Consider the following 10,848-nt stretch of genomic DNA (forward strand, 5'->3'; position numbering starts at 1 on the left):
ACAAGCTGTTTGCATAGACAACTACACAGAATACACTTTATGATGCATGTTGGTACACTGCTTTAGAAATCCTTTAGAATGTGCAGAAAGCAGAATATGGCTGGCAGTGTCAGTATGTGTGGTAGATTTTTACCTTACCTGCATGAACTGTACTTTGCTGATTAGTAGCCCGTTTCAGCATGCATGTAAGCAGTAAACTAAGTCTTAAATGGACTTTGATTTTGTCTTTGATGAACAAGGTGCGCACAGGCCGACGGTCCTGAGCTGCTGGGCTAGGTGTTCACCTGCCTACTGGAGGAACAAAAAGTGCAGTGATTGATGAGAGTGGTCGTTTAACTGACAGTGTGAGCAGAGTTGTTGAAGTGAGGTTTTTAGGTCAGGTAGCACAGAATGTAATGTCTGGAGGCGTTCCTCGCAGCTGACATTCACCACAGAAGCGACAACCAAGTTGCTGATTAACCTCTTCCTCTCTGGAGCATCTTTCCTTGGGTCTGGCTGCAGCCTGTGTTATTCATTTTTATTGACGTTACACAGTTCAGGTTTCTCAATACAGGTTGAGAAAGTCTATTTGTGCTAATGGGACTAAAACTGATGTAACATTTGTTGTGCATCAATTTGTTATAAGTGATTTGGTACATTCCAAGATGGTTATTAGTTATGGAGCTGTTTCTGAGTGAATTTAAAGATCCTTTCCAAGTGGAGGTTTTTAGACAGCCTTGGGCTTAACAGATTAAGCTCCTTTTTTTAACAATGCTCTGGCATTTTCACATGGCTATTGACTCATGTAGAGTACATCTTTAATGCTTTAAAGAACCGCTTTAATCAGGTAATAACTTCTTTCTTCTGCTGGGAACATTTACATCAAATACAAGTGATCTTTTAAAGCAAACTATATTGCCATTCAAGCATGTAAATCTTTTTATCTGTCCAATACTTTGGCTTATATCCTGCTGATCTAATGACATTTACACTGACCTGATATGTGATTTGTTTTTTTTTTTCCTACTCTTAGACTGTACAAAAAAAATGATCCAGTTACGATGATGTTAATTACCGAAGCGTAGAGTTAAAAAGAAAATGACCTTATTATGTGATAACATGATTGTTTTTTTTTTTTTTTACATAGTATGTTTTTACTGTAAGAAGATGAAGGAAGTACTGTCGTACTGAAGATGTTGCAACTTAGAAATATTGGAGTAAAATGCATTTTATGGAAATTATCCACTTCAAGCAGAAACATTTAAAGGGGTGCTATAATGTTATTTGGAGTTTTCTGAGCTTTCTGCAGTGTTACAGTGTTGAATCCTCATCAGACATGTGAACGACACATTTTTTTATCACCTAAACGCATGTTTGAGTTTGAGTTTGAGTTCCAGCACGCTGTCCGTTCGGTTACCATGGCGACAAAAAACGCGTCGTTTTAGAGAGTTTTTTCTACTTCAAAATCCCTGTGACGTCCCGGGGGATAAGGTTCGGTGATTGGTTACCTTCTACTGGTTAACAAGGGCATGTACAAATACATCAGGTGGGTGGAAAACGTTGGATAACGTTATTTCCAACGATGGCTGGTGAGTTTACCAAAGAGAGACATCCTGCTGCATTCGTTGCTGTGGGTTGCTGTTTTCCACTTTGTTTTCAGGATCTGATTCAGGTTCCAACATGTAGGGCTGTATGCTATGTGTTGACATTGTATTGTGTTTTTTTTTTTTAATGAGTTCATATGAGCCTAATCCGTCTGTTTATGAGATGTTACAATGACGGCGAAAGCAGTTGCGGTGCACGCTCCCGATGTAGTGCAGTGGCGGGAGGCGGGGCTTAATGCAGAAGAGTCTCAATCCACTCGTTTTGCCCGCAGGCTGATCTGACAGCCTATGGAGAGGGTCGGTCTGAAGTAAATAAAGCCATTTGTGACAATAACTGGATCAATCCCAGCCCTTCTGGTCTCAGAAATAAAAATAAATTAGCCTGAAATGCACGTAATAGTTCCACTTTAACTTCTTTTTGTCATAGATTAATTGTTTTACTCTGATTTATTGTTGCACATTCACAAATGTGGGACATTTATGAGCAACAAGGTATGTGACCTGCCTGCATACGGTGTGCACATGTGTCAGGGTTGGGGTGATTCGCTATTTAATCGATTCGTCTTTATGTAACGTGCCGATTCAATAACAATTAATGTTCAAAAGAGATTATTTTTCATTATAATTAAATGACAGAAACGCAGCTTCAAAGTTAAGCAGAAAGCTAAAAGTTGCCGAGACAAAGCTGTCGTCTGTCTGGTTTATTTGTCCTCCAAGCTTCACCACCACAGTCTCTCCTTAATTTTCAAATGAAAGTGAAAACTTTGATAAATTTCAGTCCGGCTTTCGACATTAACACAGCACTGACTCTGGTCAGAGTCTTAAATGACATTAGTTTGAATACCGATTCTGGTCGAGTATCACTTCATGGTTCTGCTGGATATTATTGCTGCTTTTGATACTGTAGATCACAGACTGGAAGATTGGGTTGGACTTTCTGGAGTGGTTCTTAATTGGTTCAATTTAAAAGTCAGGAGATATTTTGTTACAATTGGCAACTATGAATCTGAGCCAGTGGTCAGGATTTGTGGACCAGTTCAGGGGCCAGTCTTTGGACCTCTTCTGTTTAACTTGTATCTGCTCCTGTTGGGTCAAATTCTACAGACCTTTAACATCAATTATCACAGTTATGAAGATGATAAACAACCGTATGTGTCTTATGACTGTCATCTAACAGATTTACTGTGCCAGTGTTTGCAGCAAATAAACACCTGGATGAGAGAGAATTTTCGACAATTAAATGAACACAAAACTGAGATTATTCGGTTTGGTGGCAAAGAGAAGACGGTCAGCATTGGTAAACACCTGGAGACTTGAGCGCTTAAAACTACCAACGAAGTTTGTAAGCTCTGACCGATCTGACTTTCAGCAGCCTCATCAAAGCTGCTACTAAGAGCTTTTTACCAACTCAGAAACATCAACAGGATAAGTTTTCTCTCACAGAAAGACCAGGAAAAGCTCATCCATACAGTCATCTCCAGTACACTGGATTACTAGAATGGTCCTTTAACAGGACTTCCTAAAAAAGTATTAAACATCTGTGGCTCATCCAGATGCTGCTGCTGGCGCTTTAACTAGGATGAAGAGATCTGAATACGTCACACCCGTTCTGAAACCTTTACACTGACTTCCAGTCAGTCACAGGATAGATTTTAAAACACTACTGACTGTGTACAAACCCCAAAATGGTTTAGGAAGACAAGAATACATCTGTGATATGCTGAGAGAATATAAACCAAGCAGAGCTCTTAGATCCAAAGACTCGGGTCGGTTAGTCCAGACCAAAGTCCAGACTAAACATGGAGAAGCAGCATTTTGCTGTTATGCTGCAAACAAGTGGAAATCTGTATGGTAACTTTGAACTGATCTTGCTTTTAATTATTTGAATTTAATTTAGGATTTTATTGAAAATTTTGCTGTCGGTTGTTGTGTTTTATGCCTCTTTACACCAACTGTAATGGTTTAAATGCTTTGTGTTAATCACTTTGAATTGTCTTTTATATGAGAAATGCAATACAGAAAAATACAGCTTGACTATGAAGTACAACTTAATCCCACCTGGTAAATTAGACATTTCTCTGATCTGCTGAATGCACAGTTTTCTCATTCAATCACAAATACGGTTTATATTCCAAGTTTTCAACACAAAACATATGTTATAATGTGATAAGGTCCCAATTCTTTTATATTAGTGTAAAAGCTGTACACTTCTTAGTAACCTAATAGTTTGAACACTCCCATTTTAAAGTGTCATGTTTTGCATTTTAGCACTCACCTTCTTGCTTTTTTGCAAGCAGGTGACCAATAGATCTGAATGAGAACTGTAAAAACTTTGCTACTTCTTATGGAATCAAGTTATAATTCTAAACCTTATAAAACCCAAACATATACCATGATTTAACCGTCTGGTGGTACTTGTTTTTTACCCTCCACCTTCAACCCTAACGTATTTGTTTTATTGATTTGATTATTTATGGAGTCTATTTTTACTTTAAATGGGACAATAATCAACAAAACCAGACTCATGTTGAATTGGAGAAGAATTGAAATAACCAAGACAGTAGACTCATTAGGAAAACATTTACAGAGGCATGACATGGAGAGAGAAATAGGGTAATTCTTTACTAGATTTCTATGCATGACAATAGCTCCTGTTTGACAACAGGATTTCTTTTCCAGGTACCCAGGTCTTTCTGGTGGTAATTTCCTTTAGACTATCACACCAGAGGCAAGACAGAGCTCTGGGGTGAAATTTCAGCCTTCGTGTGGAGGTTGTACATTTGTGATGATCCAGAACCCTTGGGCTTGCAAGTCTGAACATTTCAGACTGGTTAAAGTGCTCCTGGGAATTTATTTCCAAACTTCTGTTGCAGTTAATCCGGGTTTAAGATCCTGCTATTTCCCTATGATATATATTTTATATTGTGGTTCCTCCCGTCTTGCATCCTGCCTCTTTGCTGAGCTCTCTTTAGTTCAATGTTGACTCTGATGTCATCTCTTCCTCTGTCACTTCCCTCTTCAACTTTCCTTGCTTCCTTCGATAGTGTTCTTGTATTTCTTTGGTGAATCAGCCATGGGGCTTGTCCAAAACAGCCAGTGTGTTGATCCAGTTAATAGCATGTCATGCAGCGCAAGATGCAAAATGCAAAATGCAGTTGTCATGTGATGCTGTGGAAGGAGGAGTGCAGTGCAGTTTCTCAGTCTTCGGACACTGCAGGGCAACGACAGTTTTACGTTATTTAGTCTTAGTATCATATTCATAGCCTATAATCAGCAGCATGGACTGCTAGTTACTGTCATGCAGCAGCTTGAGATAATGAATGATATGAGGAATTGTCATTGAATTCACCGTTCCAGCACTTGGGTTTTAAGTCCAAAATACGTATACCTGACTTAACTTCACTGTGCAACTAATGTGGTGGCGCTTTGGGGAGCAAAGAGACATTGTTTGACCTAATTTGTCTGCTACTGTGTATCTTAGACTTTTGAGAAAATCTTAAATAGCGTGGTTTGGAATATATTTTACCCTGAAAAAAGACTGGTTGTGCTAGGTGCCCTTGGTTAAAAAATACCTTCAGGTTTTTTAACCCTTGAACTTCCTCTGTTTTTGCCATTTAATATCACGTTAAAGGTATTTCTGCTCTGACTTTGCTTTAATACACAGAGGCTGTATCTTTTCCTTTACCTCAATCTATGGCACCATTTCACAACGTAAGTGAATAAACAAGCTTTGCTAAAAACACATAATTGAACTTATATATTTAAAATGTGTTTTATGACTTGGCTGATTTGGAAATGCTAGTGTATTATTAAGTCAAATTTTTATGTAAAAGAATATATAAATCTTTACTAACATTTACTGTCTGTTGAAGAAACTAATTTAAAACAAAGACGAATGTGAATTTATGGCCCCTTTGATCTGATGCACATCACTAGTTATTCTTTATTGATTTTTTAAATCAATTTATTTATGGAAACAAAATTAAGAGCAAAATACAACAAAACTTGATATTTGATCAGCTCAAAGTCTTATTGACAATGTGCCATGTTAGTGGCTGGTTCTTTGGATTACACTGCAGTCACATCCGTAATGCTCTCTAGCAGCTTCTTTTCTAAATATGAATGTAACCCATTCTGAATGTGAAAAGTGGATATTTTGATATGAAATCAGTTTTAAAAAAAAAGAAAAAAAAAAGCAAACAACTTGCACTGTCCACAAAGCAAAAATGTTTATGGAGTTCTTTAACATCTTTATCTTCTGAGTTTTCCCAACAAAAAATATGTTTTAGTTGACCAAAAATTGCATGTGTATAATCATAGATTCATTCATTCATTCATTCACTATCCACACTGCTTCATCTGACTAAGGGTTGCGGTAAGCATGATGATTATGAAGTTGTTTTTATTAAATGGTCCTCTGTGTGTTCTAGACTTGTAAAGCAGTGAGAGCTACTGACCAGCTAACAGCAGCTTAAAGACTGAATAGAAGTGGTAAAATGAAAAACTACTTGGACTATTTGATAATGTGAGAAGGGAGTCTATGATCATTTCCAAGGTGACCAATTTAAAAGGATTCATTTTCAATAAATTTGACCAAGCAGTTAAAGAACAGCATAAGGAAAAGATCGACTGTTCAGTCAGCTGTAATGTAAGAAGGGATTTAAAAATTTTTTTTCAGTCTTATAGACTGTAGTTTGTATTTTGCTCAGACAGATCCATACTGCATTTGACACATTTTATTGAACACACCATATTAGCTTTTCTTTATTAGTTTTTCTAATCTAGTCTAGATCCAGAACTTCTAGGTCTTTGTCTTTGCTGTTGCTTTGGAAAATCCTTGATGCAGCTATTGTTTATAACATGTCATAACAACAAATTTTTAATGTCTGGCAATAAGTTTCTTTATTCTCCAAAATCAAAGCCATCATGTGATGCAGCATCCAATGATAACACAGTGCAGAGCCACCTAAAGTGACATGGGGCTGTTTGCGAAGACTTTGAACCCCGTGAAGGACAAATATTGATGTAGTCTTTGAGAAAAGTTTAGCTGGAAGGAGTGCAGCATGTGGAAGAAAACCTCTTGTTCATTTGCATAGAAAAGGACGGAAAATTGTAACTGAGGTGTTTGGACTAGAGGTGAGCTGTGATTTCAACACATTCCTAGAACGAGATGAGGAGCACATGTCTGTCTGCCTGTCTGCAGGCTTTCTTCACCCTGAAACTGAAATTAAGGATTCATTTAGGTAAATCCATATGTGTGTGTGTCCCACAGCAGGAGAAACTATCCAGTGTGTATCTTTGATCAAAACCAGCTGAACTGAGAGAAAAGGAAGCATCTGGTCCCTTTAATATATTCTTCAGTTTTTCCTCATTTCTTTCCTTCTCATCCTTTGTTCTGTCTGGATTTCATCTTCCTCCTTTTTATTATTTATGTGGTTTTGTCTTTAAGGAGAATCATGTCAGGTTCTTCAGAGGGATGCTTTAAACAAGCAGCAGGAAGAGAGAGCATTAGAAAGACTATAAGTGTTAACGGGCTGTAGGGAAAAGCTCCTGAAGCAAATTCTCAGTGGGGGATTTGAGCTCCGGTGAGGTTTTTGTTTTGTGTATTTTTGTGTTTTGCTGCAATCTGTGGGCCTCTTTACCAAGCCGAACTCTTGTTTCTGCAAAAGTATGTTACTGCATTCTCTGCCATTACTGAGATAATGATAGACTAATCACAAACACACATTACAGCCACACACTTTCACGATTAAAGTACCACCCCACTCCTTAGTCATACACACACACAAACAAACAAAGACATTCATCTGGTTTCCAAAAAATGCTGTTTTTTTCAACTTGTTACAATTTAAGTTGTCTGCATGTGCTTCTACATACCTGCTCCACATGCTCCTCCTCACTTGGAGCAGAGGTGGAGGTACGTGATTGTTGCTGTTTCTGTGTTTGTGAGCTTAGAAGTTTACTCAAAGTTGGAGAATGAGAAAAGGAAATAATATTTTGTTGTTGATCAGGATCCTTTTTGTTCAAGTTATGGACTAAAGTATTGACTTCAGTAGGACCTGAACTCACTGCACTTAATCATTGTGGGTATACTGTTGTTATAAACGTGGAACATTGATTAACCACTCACTGTTTTGTTAACAGTCAATTTATGACAAAACCATCCATCCATCCATTCATCCTTTAAGCCAGTTTTCATAGTTTCTATATCAATGTGTGAAGAATATTTTGTTTAGACTATGTGTTGCTTTCCTTTCATTTCATTGGCCCAATAAAGTTCACACAATGTGTTATAAAAGTCTTTTGGGATCAGATTTAGAAGACAAGTTAGATTGGTCAAAACCTGTCTATTTTACAGTTAAAACACTCGTGTCATTTCCTTTGATTTTGTCTTTATGCTTCTTGTTTTTGTGTTTGCATTGTGACTTTTAATGTACTGATAATGTGCAGATCATTCATCTGCAGGATAAATGAATAATTTATCAATAACTGAAGTCAATCAATATCTTTAGTGACTGTACATATTTGAGTTGAGTTGAGTTTTATTCAGTCAATCATGCAATATCATAACTCAGACATAAATACAAACATAAAACAATGACTGAAAGAGGTTTTGGCTGAAGTGAAACACTTATTAAAACCAAAACCTTATTACATTTTAGGTCAAACCTAAAGAAGCAAATTTACAGCCATTTCGAGAAGAACAAAAATAGTATCTTAGTACTTCTTTAAAAAGTAAATTCTCGGTAGTCATACACACAGAACGTCTGTTATTTTTTACCCAATTGACTTAATTCTAATTTTAAGAAATAAGACAAAACAAATAAAAAAGTTTTATATATATATATATATATATATATATATATATATATATATATATATATATATATATATATATATATATATATATATATATATAATGTATATATATATATTGCTATGTTCTAAGACTGTAGCTTATAGATGTTTAATATTTAAACATTATTTGAAATGCTTTAACTAATGTAGAGCTTTTCAATGTATCGTCCAGGGTATTCCATACATCTACACCTCCGACTGAGATAGATCTGCCTTTAGTGTCTGTTCTAACTGTACATTTTTGATAAACATGAATTCCTCTTCAATTATAGCAGGTCTCTCTGGATTTAAACCTTTGTTGAATACAGTCCGGGAGCTTGTTGTTTTGAACCTTGTACATAACTACAGCTGTGCTGAGATTGACTAAATCACAAAATTTTAATATTTTTAGGTCAATGAAGTTGGTAGGAGCATAATAATCTGCATAATTTATTATTCTAACTGCTTTTTTTTGTAAAATAAAAATGGGTTGGTTAACTGTTTTATAATTATCCCCCCATAGTTCCACACATTAATTTAAGTGTGGAAGAATAATGGTATTGTATTGGAGTGATTTTTTTAATTGACATTTACCTTAATTTTACACAGTATACGAATTATTTTTGATACTTTAGTTTTCACATGTTTTATATGAATTCTCCAATTTAGCCTTTTGTCAATGTGCACTCCCAAGAATTTAATACGGCACACCTTCTCAGTTTCCATTTGGTTTATCTTTAATTTTGTTGGATTATCAATTTTCCAATTACCAAATATAATATATTTTGTTTTATTCACATTCATTAATAATTTATGGTCAAACCATTTTTAAAAAAAGTATTTCTAGTTCTTTTTCCAATTACGTTTAATAATTGTTCCATATTTTGTCCAGAACAATAGAGGCTAGTGTCATCAGCAAACAAAATGCACTGTATGTTCCTGAGAACTGTGCATGTGTCATTAATGTACATAATAAACAATTTTGGCCCCAGGACAGAGGTGCCACTGCAGGTGAGACACATTATTATTTGGGTTTGGGTCATGTGAGTGAGTTGGACAGTCAGGATAATTCCCCAGTTTAGGTCTTTTCTGTTCAAAAGACAGTTGTTCTACTTTGTCTTGAGGCTCACAACATACCCTGCATGTGTGTGCATGTTGATCTGGGTGCCCCTCACACTGCAGCTCTGAGCCTCAGGATATCTGCAACAAGTGTCAAAGACCAGAACACCCCCTGTGTATATGTACGGTGTAGTGTATGTGTGTCTATGTTATGTGAATGTTGTTAAAAACCTTTTACTACTCACACATCACATAGGAAACAGTTTCTGATGTACATTTATAAAAGAACAGTTTCCATGTCTTTTCTTGTCTTGTTCATTCAGTTCGTAGGGCTGCTCATTTTTTGGGATGATCAAAATCCTTTTTCTTTACTTAATCTTGTGCGTTAAAGCAGCAGTCAATCTGGTATATGCTTAAACCAAACTCTAACCTGTAATTTATAGTTGATAGTAAAAATTGTAAAAACAACATTGAGACCGCGCTCATATCTGTACTATTGGAGCTAAGTAACTTAGCTGAAAGCAGGGGGACAGCTAGCCTGACTTGGCAAATAAAAAAAAAAAACAAATAAACAAAAAAAGATAATTTGTCTTGCTCTCTGGGGTAACTTTTTCCTTGTTTAATTTTTTGTTACACCAAGTGTGGAGCTACAGTCAGCAATCAGAACACAAAACACAGAGAAAATAATCAAAATGTCAGTTTTTTACAGACATTTGTCAGCCCGTAAAGGAGCACAAGTCACCAGCAAGTTTTAAAAGCATTAGTTGTGTTGTGTCGGTACATAAAATGATGCCAAACACATGACAGACAGAATTACAAGCTGACAGAATGCCATCTGGTAGACAGACTCACAGACAGATGAACAAACAGATGGATAGACTAAAAATGAAGTGCAACAAATACATCTGGCGTTCAGACACCAATATTTTGCCAGCCTTGAGTGGGTGTTCCTGTAGATGTGTGTGTGTGTGTGTGTGTGTGTGTGTGTGTGTGTGTGTGTGTGTGTGTGTGTGTGTGTGAGTGTGTGTGCAAAGGTGTAAGGCAGATGGAGGGTTTACGTAAGCCTCAGAAAAACGTGGTAAAAGGAGCCACACCAGTAGAGGCATGCCCTCTTCTACCCTGCCATCCATTATTCTTTCTACTTCCCTCTTCATCCCTTTATCTCCCCACTTTCAAGATGTTGCTCATTTTTTCAGTTTCTACCCCCAGACTCCCTTTTCACATTGTTTCTGCTTGATCCATCTTTTGACACCTTTGTGTCCAGTGCCATTGAAGAGAACTATGTGGAAATGTATATATTTATGCTTAAACTGCAACCCTAAAATCTTTGGATGTCTACATGATTCTTACTTTTAGAGCTTTCTTTAGT

This window comes from Telmatherina bonti, assembly GCF_933228915.1.
Source record: "Telmatherina bonti genome assembly, chromosome: 3".
In the NCBI taxonomy this organism is placed as follows: domain Eukaryota; kingdom Metazoa; phylum Chordata; class Actinopteri; order Atheriniformes; family Telmatherinidae; genus Telmatherina; species Telmatherina bonti.